This window comes from Palaemon carinicauda, chromosome 18 (assembly GCF_036898095.1).
Source record: "Palaemon carinicauda isolate YSFRI2023 chromosome 18, ASM3689809v2, whole genome shotgun sequence".
In the NCBI taxonomy this organism is placed as follows: Eukaryota; Metazoa; Arthropoda; class Malacostraca; order Decapoda; family Palaemonidae; genus Palaemon; species Palaemon carinicauda.
The window spans coordinates 137,749,813-137,755,847 of record NC_090742.1 but is presented as its reverse complement, the minus strand read 5'-3'; the positions used below and the strand labels follow the sequence as shown (position 1 = coordinate 137,755,847).

Here is a 6,035-nt window from a genome sequence, read left to right as displayed (position 1 = left end):
TAATTTAAAAGTTTAAAGACCATTCATGAATGATTATATATATATATATATATATATATATGTGTGTGTGTATTATATATATATATATATATATATATATATATATATATATATATATATATATATATATATATATATATATATACATATATATATATATATAGTGATAGAAAAAATCGTACAACCCAAATTACATTGTGTAATTCCATTTAGATTTCCACTTTCAATGAGTTTTTCTCCAGATACTGAACAGAATTCGGTTGCCCGTTCTTCTCTATTGGGCACGATTACCTATTAGGAACATTTTTAACAAAGGGCTATTTATATCTCTAACCCACGGGACTTGCGTACTTTCTGCCTCAAATAGTTCATGTTTTCAAACTAACTGTCTCGAGAAAAAATAAACAAGGGGCAATTTGTTTTATGAAGACTGCTATGCATAAGTGTCAATGCAAAAACAAAAACTTGACCACTTGTCCATGGAAGGGCATAAGAGTTTATTTTTATTGCACTCTTGCATATGTATGACAGTTTCAAGTTTGTGATTAGAATGGTTTTGAGACTAATGCTCTTGACTTTCGTGAATTTATTTTCAAATGTTAAATAAAAAAAAGAATTCAACTTATAAGTAAATGGACTGTCATAGGAAAACTCGTAAAAACCAAAATGACTTGATGGATTTAGTCTGAAAATAAAGATAACAGACAAATATTTTCCCACCCATATGCCGAGTTATCTGTAAAACTTCCTTACCGCCGCCCCACGCCCCTGGACCCGCTAGTGTGTTATCTCTTAATATAAGGTTATTCCTTCTCTATCAGTTAAACACAGCAGTTAGATAAAGCATGAAATAAGATGCCTTGTTCTAATTTTTTTTATATATAAAAAAAAAGAACTATGGGGTTAAATGCTCCCTGCAATTGGAAATAGGTTAGTTCACGCTGTCGAACAGTGTCTGTCGGACAAACACTGTTACCATATCTAAATTGAAAGAGAATGACGTCATAAGCGTTTTAAGGAGGGAAGTTGATATGGCAATAAACAGTGGTACCAGATGAAGTTGACTACCACGATTTCTACTCCTTTTACCAGACAAGGACCGGAAGAAATGTCCAAAGCTGAAAGCTGATGTCAGCTGGGATCTGTACTTGAGAATCAAGTAGTAGTTATCAGCTTCAAGTATGGAGCATCATAACCATAGTAAACCATAAAATAAATTAAGTTATACAGCATAATTATTCCTGACCTTTTGAGAACAAGAGAATGGTGCATGGTAGGACTAGTTGAAAAGACGAAGTGGAAAGAGAAACCATTCATCCATTGTAAAGGAACTTCAAATAGATTATGTATCAGACTTTAAAAACATATACTGATGAGCCCAAACACTTTATACATTTTACAGGAGAACTTGAAACCTTTTATATCTAAGCAGGACACATGTATGAGAGGAAGCATTTTTCAAGAAGCACGTCTGGGGTCGTTACAGAATCACATATGCCTGACTTAAAATAACCTATCAGTGAAATGAGGATGTTATTGTTATTAACATGCAATGCATAGCCCTTATTATTCCAAGAAATAACTAATGTTTGAGACTGACTGGTCATACTTCGGATTATGTGTTGCTAACTAAATCCAAATTGTTTCAGTGATGAAGATAAATTGTTTAAAATTTGTTTCCCCTGTTTTCGTAGAGAGAGAGAGAGAGAGAGAGAGAGAGAGAGAGAGAGAGAGAGAGAGAGAGAGAGAGAGAGAGAGAGAGAGAGAGAGAGAGAGAGAGAGAATTGTGTATTTTCCTCACGATCAAAACTTCTGGCAAATGAGACTTCCGTGTCCATAATTGAAACGGATTCTGTTATGCTATACTCGTATATCGAAACGCCATAATTTGGTTGTGCAAATGTCTTGTGTACCAACCTCCGATTTTTTAATATCTCCAATTTGCGTAGCTCTTCCTTGTAATGATCCATTATGGATTCCACTTCTCGGAAATTCTGACGTTATTTTACTTATTGCAGCTTCACGTTTATTTGTCTTTGTAAACATTTGCTTTGATGTTTTATAAGCATGGGTTCTGCCAGTACTGTTTGATTAGCAACTGAGCCTCTCTTCTATCTCAAAGTCAGCTTTTTTTTTCCGTAACTGGATTACATCTAGTCATGTTTACAGAGAAGGTGATACCTAATCTTCTAAAAGTTAGTTAATCCGGTAAACAAGTAGGACTCGGTCCATAGTACCACTCCGCCTCCGTAGTGTGTCTGAATCTCGGAAACTAGGAAGACAGCCACACACCAGTTGGTGCTCGTTGTTGACGCCATTAATGATTCTTTCACAATGTTACCTGGTAGCAATTGTGTTCGACGGACACTGTTCGACCGTGTGAATGCACCTTTAGTATAAAACTATCTTTTAAAACTAGATACGTAGTTGTACAGAATCAAAAACAAAAACGCAGCCTTTAATTTCTCAACTTTCATATAATTTTATTAGTTTTCTTTATTAAATTTTCACAACAAAACTGAACTATCTTCCCATATAACTTTATTGGTCGTTTCATATCTAGTGCTCCTTTTAACCCCCATAAACACACTGACTGGGAAATGGATTTTTCCCTAGGTACTTACCCTCTAAACGTAGTTCTGCATAAACACTTTCATATAACAAATCAAGGATGATTTCGAAATAATCTTTACTAACAAGTTCCAACACTGAACCTTCCCCAAACATTGTCAGTTTCTTTCAACTTTTATTGCTGGGAAAAAAAAAAAAACATCAATCAACTTACGAAGGACTAAAAACCTTGGGACGCAGAAACAATTATTTTCTCAAAATTGGCTCTACTATTTTCGGAACATGCAAGCATAAAGGTTTAGTTTTATTGAAAAATTCAGTACAGCTTTACATCGTAATTACTTGTATGTTTATCAACCCGTTGTTCTATTTCCCAGGTTTCCAATGGTTAAAAAAAAAAAAAAAAAAAAAAAAAAAAAAAAAAAAAAAAAAAAAAAAAAAAAAAAAAAAACGAAATACACTACTTCCAAAGACGTGTATTAATACCCACAAAGTTAACCGAACGATTTAAGAATAGACCAAGAAAACCAAAGCTATCTATTGGCTACAGATCAACATTACCGAAAAACTTTGATTACTTATTCAGGCATCTCTGCAGAAGTTTGCCTCTGTGGGTAATTAAATTTTTAGACAATCTATCCGTTATAATAATTGATAGAAAATGCTTCAGGCAAAACTGAACTCATTACAGTCCTGTCACAAGTATGACAAAACTCGCAGAAAAAGATTTTAGCCAACTGATGGTACTTAATAAAATCATACCAAACTTATCTTTGTGTTAGTATTTACAGGAGCACTGCAGCATCATTTCAGTTGGCTGCAGACTCCCAACAGTAAATTTTAAAGTATATATATTAAAGATACACTAAAACTCAAAAAGGTATTAAGTAAAAGCAAGTGTTCTGATAAACTTCAGATCAATATTAGACAAGGTTACATAAACCATTGAAAATTAATTCAAAATGAAATGCCTCAATTTGTTCACATGACTTATATCCATTGAGATTTCATCATGTTTTTTCTTTATTAAAACTGTCGCCATTTTAAAACTGGACTTAAAAGTTGCATAAAAATAGCTAAACAAAGGCAAAAATTAAATGTACATTTACATTAGTACCAACAAATTTAATATGCTGATGCAAATAGGACAACCACGTAGTAAAGAAATTCATTTGAAGATTTCATACAATTAAGCCTTTATAAAAATGGCCTAAACCATAATTCAAATCATAACCATTGATTTTAATCTATTGAACTTATAAAATCTCTCAATCCATTGAACGATTTACTAAAACTAGATAAGTTTTAAAAAGAATTTCATCAGTGGCTAACTTTAATAAGTTTATCTGCCCGATATACCAAATGGCAAAACTATAGTAGTTGTAAAAAATCTAATTTTTATGTAAAGATCTCTTGTGAGAGTAGTGACCTTTTCAGTAAAGAACTCCGCAATAGAAGGCAAGATTAAAAAGTAGTTATAACTTACCAATAATCAGTTTCCCGGTATTTCTAACAATCTGTTTGCAAAGTCTTAAGAGGATAAGCAGGATTTTCAATATTTCAAGAGACGTTTAATCCAAATATTCATTGGCCATTCTAAAAGAATGGTCAGTAACCCCATTGACAGATCTTTAAAAAGATTTCCAGCAACAATCTTCAACCAATTCAAGCAGTCATCAAAAATTAGTTAATCAGAGTTTAATCCTTAGATCTTGACCTGGAGTCTCTCCTTCCAATCTGAAAAGTGTCAAGTTATCAGAAATTTGTCCTAGAAGTTGGCTACCCCTACATATTGACTAAGATGGCTTTAGCCTGTAATATTAAATATCAGTATATGAAAGTAACCATGAATCACAGCATTGCATACTGTGCATCCATATACTTTAAACTAAATCTTGAAACAGAAAAATTTTGAAGTATGAAATTTAGAATTTAACTAAGTATATAAGAAACTTTACTTTAAATTTGTGATCAACAGGCTTTAAGTAAACTGTAGAACCCTATGTACAAAACAGCTAAAAATTAATCAAAATTAGACTAAAAGGGTTTAAAAGAAAGCCTCCCTATAGCGCATGGTAGAAAAGTCTACCGTGCGTTATAGAGAACGTCCTCCCACAATTGGGGGCGCCGCCCCCAATCGGAGAGGACTAGCTTGCTCGAGATTATTCTAAAGAAAAAAAAAAAAAGATACTTGCCTTTCAGTTCAATCTGAAAAATACTTCACCAGATTCCAAGGTTGTCACCAGTCAGTCAGTCCCAGTATTTAGCATTATGTGGGTTTAAACGCAAAGAAAACGAAGGTGGCACCAGTTGAGAATTTTACCATACAGGTTATACTTAAAACGAACAGGTGATCTGGGTAACGAAAACTTCTTTCCTGAAAGTACAAAAACTGGTTACTTGACTCATGGGTACTAACATTGTGTACATATATTTAAACTTAAAAAGCCGTACATATTAAAGATATCGGGATTTAATAACAGTAAACTTGCATGCAAATAAACCTGTATGTCAAGACTTATTTGAACGAAATTTAGCGGGTTCAGAAATAATATCAACAGACTTCCATTAAACACCAAACTATTTCAAAGTCTTAGAATCTACCACAAGTGAACGTCAACCTGACGCAATTCTTTACTTACCAACTAAATGCACCTCGATGAAGGTATCTATACCGATCACCATCAACCACCAGACTGCTGGCGGTTTCGGCAAGGTAGCCAGAGGAAGCTTCGCTATGCCAAGCCAAGGACTCTATAACAACGTAACTATCACTCTGTGGTCCATTTCTTAAAAGCACCGACCAATTGTTTTGTTGGTCTGTGTTAAAAGTTAACTTTACGGCGGTTGAAAATAAAAACTATGATTATAGATTGTTCAACCTTTCTTACAAGATTACAAATACAATGACTTTTTTTATCCAGAAAAAAAAAAAAACATTAAATACAACTACATATTTCAAATTTCAAGTCAAAATTAAAAATTCACAGAGCTGACAAACAATTACAAATAAAAATCAATAGAAATCATTATAAAAATAACTCAAAAAATATTTTTCTCAACGGTTATAATAATTCACAAATAATTTTTAACCCATGGCTCTTTTCGGACAGGGTTTAATACCATCTTTAAGAACATAACAAAATGATTTATGAAATACAGAGATCGACTTCTGTGGTGCTTTCGGATAAATCTGATTTGACTTCTCAATAGCTTGACACACAGGACAATTACAGCAAAACTGAGCGCCATCTTGCCAAACATCATGCTGGTAAAATTGTTAGCATTGCACAAAGTTTTAATCATGGTCGATATATGTATATATATATATATATATATATATATATATATATATATATATATATATATATATATATATACAGAGAGAGAGAGAGAGAGAGAGAGAGAGAGAGAGAGAGAGAGAGAGAGAGAGAGAGAGAGAGAGAGAGGTTTTACTCACACCA

The 6,035-nt window shown here is 33.1% G+C and overlaps 1 long non-coding RNA gene across 1 annotated transcript; it reads right to left on the bottom strand.

Moving 5' to 3' along the window:
• Positions 1–3,576: 3,576 nt before the first annotated feature.
• Positions 3,577–5,272, bottom strand: LOC137657162 (uncharacterized). The gene is made up of 3 exons (XR_011047133.1): positions 5,214–5,272; positions 4,767–4,948; positions 3,577–4,308 (listed from the first exon to the last, which is right to left on the bottom strand). It is a non-coding gene; the product is annotated as an uncharacterized lncRNA (long non-coding RNA).
• Between the last annotated feature and the right edge of the window lie 763 nt (positions 5,273–6,035).